Source organism: Spermophilus citellus (genome assembly GCF_964194105.1).
Source record: "Spermophilus citellus genome assembly, chromosome: 3".
Classification (NCBI taxonomy): domain Eukaryota; kingdom Metazoa; phylum Chordata; class Mammalia; order Rodentia; family Sciuridae; genus Spermophilus; species Spermophilus citellus.
This window is the reverse complement of record NC_138184.1, coordinates 60,150,094-60,160,454: the sequence shown is the minus strand read 5'-3', so window position 1 is coordinate 60,160,454 and position 10,361 is coordinate 60,150,094. Positions and strand designations below refer to the sequence as shown.

Below are 10,361 nucleotides of genomic sequence, written 5' to 3'. Positions count from 1 at the left end.
ACCCAGTGCCTCGCAAGGGCTCTACCACTGAGCCATAACTCCAGCCCATCATTTTGTACATTATTTATGTATCATTTTGTACATTTGATATGCAGAACATGCAGGGCACAGGTCCTTCTGACCAGTGTCCACCAGCAGTTATTCCCTGTTTCTTCTTCACTTGGCCCCTGGTGATGACTAATTCAGTTTTCTTTCACTTATTTGCTTGTTCTGCAAATAGCATACAAATTCACAGGCAAAATATAATGGCATTTTTTTCTCTCATTGTTTTCCCTTAGCGTACTGTTTCCCAGCTACTACTCCACTGTAATATTTTAGTGCTCTTACTAACCATGATTGAAGGGTGTGACCAAGGTATGTCTCAGAGGTAAAGTGGTTTCCTAGCAGGCCTGAGGCCCTGAGTTCAGTTTCCATACTGCAAAATAATATTGCTGATTAATATTTCATTGCAGATATTCCAATTTTCTATTCTCCATTTATCTTGTGTCATTTTATCCTTTGACTCTTATAAATCATTCTGTTATAAATACTGATGTGCAAATGAGAACTCATCTGAGCACATGTTCTTCATTTATTTATGGCACACCTTTAAGAGAGAGTGTGTGGTGTATTTAGTAATTTATTATTTTCTTTAGAAACCACTAGGGCTTTCCACAGTGATTTCATCATTTTCTATTGTTGTCCAAGAGGTCTGGAGTTTCCAGTTTTCCACAATGTTGACTTTTTTTTCTTTTTTCTTATTTAAGGGTTTTTTGAAAAACAAAACTTGAAAATTATTTGTTCTCAGGACCCAAAAGAATGACCTTTGGAGAGACAAAGGTCACTCCTTTTATAATTTATGACACTGAACACATTGGATTTGTGGCAGAAGCTTTAGTTTGGGATAGGATAAAACAAATAAAATCTGTAGGGGAAATATAAGTAATAGGAGATTAGCTGGAGAGTAGGGCTCATTGTTGACTTATCAGTCTGAATAATTTTCCATGCTGTGGGATGTATACAGTTTCCCTGTAGAAGGGTTCCTTGATCTGGGGTGATTCTGGAAGGGACAGAGTGGCATTAAACTGTAAGAGCTAGAGAAGAGAGGAGGCTAGGCTGTGGACTCAACAGGCCTCTTAAGAAAAGTGACAAGCCTCATTGAGTGCTAAAAAGTGGGTTCAAACAGATCTTTCAAAAACATACAAACAAAATCCTATGATAATTGTTTTCACATTCCTTTTTTTTTCTGCACAAATTTTTAAAGCAAAATTTATCTTTCAAAAACATACAAACCAAAACCTGCTATAATTGTTTTTACTTTCCTTTTTTTTCTGCACAGAATTTTTAAAGTAAAATTTATCTCTGTGTGTGTGTTTATTTTGAAGAATATCTAAGTCTCCACTGCTCTTTCTAAATTCAAGAACATTAGATTATGTTTTTTTATTTTTAATTTTTACAGTTTTAACTGTTATATTTAGGTACAGAATCATTCTGAGTTAATTATTTACATAATCTCATGTAAAATCCAATATCACTCTTTTGCATGAAAATATGCAATTTTATCTCTATCTTATATGTGGTAAAGACTATTGTCTCTTGAATTGACCTGAGAACCTTGTAAAAAATAAATTTCCCAGAGCTGGGCCTGGTGATGCACTCCTGTAATCCCAGTGGCTTGGGAGGTTGAAGCAGGAGGATCATGTGTTCAAAGCCAGGCTCAGCAACTTAGTGAGGCTCTAAGGAACTCAGTTAGACCCTGTCTCTAAATGAAATATAAAAAAATGGCTGGGGATGTGGCTCAGTGGTTAAGTGCCCCTGGGTCCAATTCCTGGCACATACACACACACACAAAAAAAAAAAAAAAAAAAAGAAAGAAAGAAAAGAAAAGAAAAAATTACCAGAGGTGTGTAGCTAATTTCTACACTACAATAACTATTTTTTTCCACTGATAAATTTCATTTTTTGTTTGTTTTTTAACCAGGGATTCTTTTTTTTTTTAACCCAGGGGCACTTAGCCACTGAGCTATATTGCAAGCAATTTTTACATTTTATTTTGAGACAGTGTCTTGATAAATTCCTTAGGACCTCACTATATTGCCAAGACTGGTCTCAAACTTCAAATCAGTAGACTTTAAAGCAGATTACCCACCATGTGGGTGAGCCTCATTCTATCAGTTGAAGGCCCTAATGACAAGCCAATTTCATTTCTCTGGAGAACTTCAGCTAATTGAGTCAGATATGTTCACATATAAAAGGAAACATTTGGGGCTGAAGTTCTAGATCTGTGGTGGAGCAATTGTCTATCATGTTAGAAGAACTGGATTTGATTCTCAGCTCCAAATATAAATAAAGGTTCAAGAAAATAAAGGTTCATCCAACACTCAAGAAAAAATTCTAAAAAAGGGGAACATTTGTAGTTTTAATAAACTTGGTTTTCTATTTTTCCATGTGAAAAGAAATTAAAGATTTAATTTTTCATAATGAATTGCATATTCTTCTAGAAACTTTTCCACTTTTAACTTTTCCACTTTTAACTCTGTTACTTCAGCTTACTTTTCTCAATACATGCAGGGTTTTTCTTGTTACTGTTATTAGTATAACCACAAAAACTCAACTATCATGTTGGAAAAATTCACATGTTCCACAGACGGCATACCTATTTCTTGGCTCTTTCAAGTGGTTATGATTTCAAATGTAATCTTCTCAACTCATTTTTTTTTTCTCCTCAGGCTCCAGAAGGGTAATAATTGCAAGCAATGACATCAAGTTTGACAGCAGGTCATGGAATTGTAATTCATTCTTCTCAGTGCTAAGAGTTCTGCCCATTCCAGTTCTTTTATTAAATAACTTTTTCTGAAAACACATCTGTCCAAATGCATTTTTATTATTTGATAAAAAGAAATATAGCTGAATTCTGTACTGAGAAAAAGACATTTGGGGCCAGAGTTGTGGCTCAGTGGCCGAGGGCTTGCCTAGCAAGCATGAGGCACTGAGGTGGATCCCTGGCACCACATAAAAATAAACAAACAAAATAAAGGTATTGTGTCCATCTACAACTAAAAATATTTTAAAATAAAATAATTTTAAAAATAAATAAAAAGACAATATGGAATTAGGCTCTGGATTACTTTCTAATGAATTACTTTTTTAATGGATTCACAGGGATCTGTTCAGGCCACAAAGACACACACACACACACACACACACACACACACACACGATGCATATGGAAAAATAGTTTGTATAAACTGTTGGGTTTTTTTTTTTTTGGTGTGTCTATAGGATAGTTATACTGATATATTACATATACACATATGTGCTTTAAGAATATTTAATATAAAATTGTCTTATAAAGTAGAAATATTCTCAATACTCCTTATTAATAATTCTATCTTCCAGAAGGTGCCCTGGTACAAGCCTGTAATCCCAGCGACTCGGGAGGCTGAGGCAAGAGCATTGATTGTTCAAAACCAGCCTCAGCAAAATTGAGGCACTAAGCAACTCAGTGACACCCTGTCTGTAAATAAAATATGAAATAGGACTGAGGATGTGTGTCAGGGGTCAAGTGCCCCTAAGTTCAATCTCCAGTAGCCCCCCAAAATTGTATTTCTATATCTGAAAAGTAGTATGCAATAATTTTTGAGAATGAGATGAGATCTTTATTGGACTTATTATTTCACACATAAAGCATTTAGTTTGAAAATATTAAGATATAATTTTCACTACTGCTAAATTGCAGAAGAAAACTGCCTTCCACATTGGCACTCTACCTGGTTACAAGGAAATTACTAATGATTAAATTTTTATTTTAATTCCTAGTGGGTAAATGCTGTGACATTTAACTCTTAAATTAACCTGAGGGCTGGAGATGTGGCTCAAGCAGTAGCGCGCTCGCCTGGCATGCGTGCAGCCCAGAGTCGATCCTCAGAACCACATACAAAGATGTTGTGTCCACCAAAAACTAAAAAATAAATATTAAAAATTCTCTCTCTCTCTCTCTCTCTCTCTCTCTCTCTCTCTCTCTCTCTTTTAAAAAAATTAAATTAACCTGAATGCTGCTGGTAGATTGTGCATAGGGATTTATATTCCACTAACCTCAATATATTTGGTGGCATAAGATTATACCAATTGTATCTGCAAAATTTTTCTTCAGAGGATCAGATCATAAAGACTTTAGGTTTTGTCAACCAGAAATTCTATGTGATCATAGCCTGAAATCTACAATACATAATAACTGTATGCCAGTTGACATTCCAGTAAAACTATGTTTTCAGGAGATGGGGGTGTAACTCAGCAATAGAGTACTTGTCTAGCATTTATGAAGCCTGGGATATGATCTCAGCACTGCAAAACAACAACAACAATAATGCAAACACTTCATTTGAAAAACAGGCTGTGGTGCTATCATTGACCCATAATCCCTTATTTAAAAATCTCCATGTTAAACCTAATGTCTACTAGTGCAGGGAGTCTTCAGTGGTTTCTTGCATGCATGTAATTTTTCTTTATACATTTTATTATGCACCACACCACTTTTCTACAAGGACTTTCTATACAATTATGTTTATGAAATAATTTTATTTTCTGAATTTACCTTTATTTGTTTTCTTATTGTTACTTAAGTCACCATTTCAATATGAAAAATTACTTTGAAGATCACTCATGATTTTCTTCCTACACACCTCAAAGAATTGTATAAGGACATATGCTTTCTCTCACCTGTGGAAGCTAGAAAGGAAAAATGTTTTTAAAAAGGATCTTATGTGCAGACTCAAGGTGACAGATGAGAGGAAGTCTACATTCCTACTTGTTCACACACCAGAGAGTGGAAGATAAATTTCTCCCAGAAGATGCATAAAAACCCAACACAGGAATACAAGAAATATGAATAACTAAAGTAACATGACACCTCCTAAAATTCATAATTTGCCAGCAATGTCACTCAAAGATATTGTAGTGGGTGAAATACCAGATAAATTTTCAAAAGAATCATTACAAGAATGATCAATGAGTTCCCAGGATACACAGCAAAAAAAAAAAAACTGAATGAATTAAGGAAGTCAGTACAAGTTATGAATGAGAAGTTCAATAAGAAGATAGAAATATTGAACTCAAAAAACTCAACACCAAAAAAAAAAAAAACTCAAGCAATAAATGGGCTAAGGAGCTGAACAGATGCTTCTCAGAAGAAGATATACATTTGATCAACAAATATATGAAAAAATATTGAACTCTAGTAATTAGAGGAATACAAATCATCTCATGCCAGTCAGAATGGCAGTTATCAAGAATACAGGCAACAATAAATGTTGGTGACGAAATGTGGGAGAAAAGGCACACACCTACAGTGCTGGTGGAACTGCAAATTGGTGCAACAAATGTGGAAAGCAGATTGGAATTGAACCACCATTTGACCCAGCTATACCAAAAGGACTCAAAATCAGCATACTGTAGTAACGCAGTCACGTCTATGTTCGTAGCATGTCAATTCACAATAGCTAAACTGTGGAAGCAACCTAGATGCCCTTCATAGATAAATGGATAAAGAAACAGTGATATATATAAACAAGAATGTTGCTCAGAATTAAAAGAGAATAAAATCATGGCATTTGCAGGTGAATGGATGGAGTTGGAGAATGTCATGCTAAGTGAAGAAAGCCAATCCCCAAAAACCAAAGGCCGAATGTGCTCTCTGATAAGTGTATGCTGATCCAAAATGGGGAGGGGGCAAGCATAGGAAAAATGGAGGAACTTTGATTGGGCAAAGGGGAGGGAGAGGAGGGTGGGTGCAGGGGGGCAGGAAAGATGGTGGAATGAGATGGACATCATTACCCTAGGTACATGCAAGAGTGCACATACGGTGTGATGCTGCATCGTGTGCAACCAGAGAAAAGAAAAGTTGTGCTGCAATTGTGTACAATGAATCAAAATGCATTTTGCTGTCATATACACCTAATTTAAATAAATCAATAAATAAGCAAAAAGGAGCCTGTGTCAAAATCACCAGCTTTATTATTTGAATATATCAATAATATGGATTTTAAGCAACTCTACCAGATCTGGACAGACTTTGATACACTGTTTTTTTTTTTTTTTTAATGTAGAAACTACTTAAAGATCTGGATTACTGCCACAGCAAGGGAATCGTGCCCAGGGATATGAAACCTCACGATGTTTCAGATCACCTCACAATGACAAACACCAACTAAAAACAGCTGCCGCTAGTGGACTGGGTCCTGGTGAAGTTCCGTCACCCTGCTCAGGAGTATAATGTTCCTGTAGCATCAAGGTACTTCAAGGGACCAGAGCTTCTCGTGGACTGTCAGATACATGATTACAGCTGGGACATGTGGAGTTTGAGCTGTATGTTGGCAAGCGTGGTATTTCAAAAGGAGCCCTTCTTCCACAGACAGGACAGCTGTGACCAACTTGTTCGCATCGCCAAGGTTCTGGGTACAGATGAGCTGTGTGGGTATCTGAAGAAGTATCATATAGACTCAGATCCACGTCTCAAAGATATCCTGGGACATCATTCACAGAAACGCTGGGAAAACTTTATGCGTACTGAGAACAGGCACCTTGTTAGCCCTGAAGCCAGAGATCTTTGGAATAAACTCCCACAATATGACCATCAACAGACACTGATTGCCAAAGGAGTCATGAAGCTCTACCGGATGGTGAAGGAGCAGTCCCAGCCTTGGGCAGAGAATGCTGTACTTTCCAGTGGTCTCACGGCAGCCGAGGGAGAGTGACAGGTAATGCAGCCTTGATGCTTGCCAATAAAACCAGCCACCAAACACAAACCTTAAAGGAAACTACAGTGTTTTGACTGGGCAAAGGAGAGGGAGAGGAGGGTGAGTGCAGGGGGGCAAAAAAGATGGTGGAATGAGATGGACATCATTACCCTAGGTACATGTAAGAATGCACATAGGGTGTGATGCTGCATCATGTGCAATCATGTGCTACAATTGTGTACAATGAATCAAAATGCAATTTGCTGTCATATACACCTAATTTAAATAAATAAATATATAAATAAACATTCCTTCTAAAAGCAAAGAGTCAAGACTTAAAAGTCGGTCAAAAAGAAAGATACTCCCTAGTATGAGACTACAGGGAGCTTCCATGGTAGGGTAAGGATGCACACAGGTCAGGATCTGAGGGACTCTCCCTTCAGAATGCATGGGAGATGAGAAACTCAGAGTTGTTACACATTCACCTTCACTTTATAGGACACCACTATTGAATTAACCTGTTGGGTCAACAAGCTCTGAATATCTGACTTCGTATCTATTCCATTGTGGTCTGGTTTCCTTTCATCGGAATTCAGGCTCAAGTTTTAGAAAAAAAAAAAACATTGCAGTCTACACTGACAAACCACCTTCATTATGAAAAAGCGATATTAAAACAATGACAGTATTTTTTAAGCTCTTTTAAAAATTCATGTTTTATGTGGTTTTTTTTTTAATGACATGAGCTCTCCAGGAAATGTCTCTCATCTTTGCAGTTTCCCTCTAAGTATTCATTTGGGAGCAAACTGCAGTCAATTTTATTTATTTTTTTTTATTATTAGTTGTTCAAAACATTAGAAAGCTCTTGACATATCATATTTCATACATTTGATTCAAGTGGGTTATGAACTCCCATTTTTACCCCGTATACAGATTGCAGTCAATTTCAGAGTCCTCTAATGGCAGCAGATGTCACTTTAAATGAGATGCCATCAGCAGGTCCATTGGTTTCATCAGAAGTTCCATGCTAAGTGGCTAACTTGGAACTGAGGGAAATCTTTGTTGATTTGCCTAACCACAGAGTCTCATTGCTGATTTTGTTTACCACCACCACCACCCACCCACCCACAGCCTTTTGCAGCCCTATAAGGAAAACTTCACCATTTCCCAGCACATCTCTGTGTCTGCATCTATTTTTAATGCACCTCTCTGAAACAAGGACTTTTTTTTTAACAACCATAACTTAAGCTGGAAAGTCAGTTTTCAGGCAGGTTGAGAAGGCAGAAAATGTTCTATAAGGATTTATTCAGGAAAGACTTATTGAAAAAAAAAAATGTATCCCCATCTTTTTTCCCTCTTTATCCCCATGACAACACCAACTGTAATCAGTGATATGTGAATGTGATGGCAAAGATAAGTCTCCAATGCAGGTAGTGACATTGTGTGAGCGAGGCCATCCTGTAACTGAGAGGAGAGGAATGTGCAGCGGGGGTTGGTTCCCAGAGTTTTTGATTCACTGTCCATGACAACAACAAAAGCTACATTTTTTTTTAAAGAATAGGGCTAATTTCATTTTGGGGACTTGTCACCAACAAGGTTTCCTGGTGTTCCCCTGCCCCGCATCTGCAGAGTCACGCCACAGCTCTGGGGACCTAGCATGTCTAGAATAGAGCTGGAGGTATCTACCACCACATCCCACTTAGGACTTCTTTACTATTTATTAATGCCGTACATTTTTATAAGGTTAGATTATTTGAAACATTTGTTTATATTCCATATTCAAAAAAATCATATTAATATTGGTAGCAGTTCCTATCTATCTCTTAAAAAATATCTCCTTTTTATTTCTTTTCTCTCTCTCTCTCTCTCGTGCTGAAAGGTTTATGGGTATTTATACATATACATATTTGTTTCTTTTTTCTCATTTGTAATGTGTGTGTGTGTGTGTGTGTGTGTGCGCTGCAGGGGATTGAACCCCGGTCTTTTTTCATGCAAGGCAAGCACTCTACCAACTGAGCTATATCCATAGCCCTCATTTGTAGCATTTTTTTGAAGGTTGTTATTTTTCTTTGCCTTGTTTATTGAGGGTTAGAGTTTTTCTTATTGTGTTTGGCTTTTGTTTTGTATTGTTTTTCACTTGTCTGTTTCCCTTGTTTCTATTTCTTTTGCTAACAGCCAATTTGTATTTTTTCTCCACTTTTTCTTTAATTTTTTTACTTCTATTTTTTCCTCCTCCTCCAATCCTACATCTCTTCTGCATTTTCCCTTTTCTCCTTTTGAAATTGTACACTCTTTTCTACCAACCTAATCTTCTTTCCTCTTAATTAATTCTACTCTTGGCACTAATTGTTTTACATAACGCCTGCCCCCACCAATAATGCTGGTGCAGTTATCACTGTTGTGGCCGCCATGTATGACACCTGGTATTTGATGTAATGCCAGATATAATACATGATTACTTACTGCTTTATTGATGGCAATTGCTTATTTTACCATCCCTGTTGATTGTGCTAATTAAAGTTGTCGACGTCACAGAAGGAACTAAGTATTTAGTTTAATACTGTATATTGTTTGCATTGGTGGTTGTTATTATTTGTCTCCCCCTAATCTGTGAGGTTCTGGAAACCTACGGGGACATTACAAGCTCATAGGATAGAAACTTAGCTCCTTCAGACCCATATTACAGAGGGGTAGACACACAAATGATATGAAAAAGCAAGGGTACAAACCATTCCAAACAAACCAAAATGTCTCCACCACAGTCTCTATTGACATCACAGTGGAGGAAATGTCAGTTGAACTGATGTATGAGGTAAAAGATGATGTAGGAGTGAAATCAGAAACAAAATATAAGAAGTGAAAGATCAACAAGGAGATTAAAATTCTGGGAAAAAAATCAATTGGAAATCCTCAAAATGAAAGAATCAATAAACCAAATTAAAAATTCAATGGAAAGCATCACCAATAGATCTCAGCACTTGAAAGTTTCAGGCAACAGAGACAAAGTCTATATTCTTGATAACAAAGTTATCCATGGAGAAGATATGTTGAGAGACAGCCTCATATTTAAGAAATATGGGATAGCCTTAAATGGCAAAATTTAAGATTCACTGAGATAAAGGTTCTGAAATACAAACTAAATATTTTCAATGAAATAATATTAGACATTTTTCTAAACCTTAAGAAAGCAATGGAAATTCAAATATAAGAGGTTTGCAGGACTTCAAATATATGAAATTACAACAGATCCACTCAATGCCACATTATTATAAAAATATTATTATTATGAAAATAACATTCAGAATACGGATAGAATTTGAAAAGCTGCTGGAGAAAAACTACAGGTCACAATTAGAGGTAAAATAATCCAGATTTCAGCTGATTTCTGAAACCAGCACTAAAAGCTAGGAGGTCTTGGAATAATATATATGAAGCTCTAGAAGAAAGTGGGTGCCCACCAAGAATACTAAACCAACAAAATTAAGCTTCTAATTGGGGGTTGAAATAAAAGCCTTTCATGATAAACAAAAGTAAAAGAATTTACAACTAAAAAGCCTTCACTACAAAACATAATAAGGTATTTCAAGAAGTATAAATGAAAACTAAAAATGAAAGCTAGCAGAGGGAGGAATTATACTAAATTATACTAGA

At 36.4% G+C, this 10,361-nt stretch overlaps 1 pseudogene across 1 annotated transcript; it reads left to right on the top strand.

Moving 5' to 3' along the window:
• The first annotated feature begins 332 nt into the window (after positions 1-332).
• LOC308643347 (casein kinase II subunit alpha'-like) lies at positions 333-6,731 on the top strand (annotated as a pseudogene). The gene is made up of 2 exons: positions 333-367; positions 5,958-6,731. The product of its transcript is annotated as a casein kinase II subunit alpha'-like (transcript).
• Positions 6,732-10,361: the final 3,630 nt, after the last annotated feature.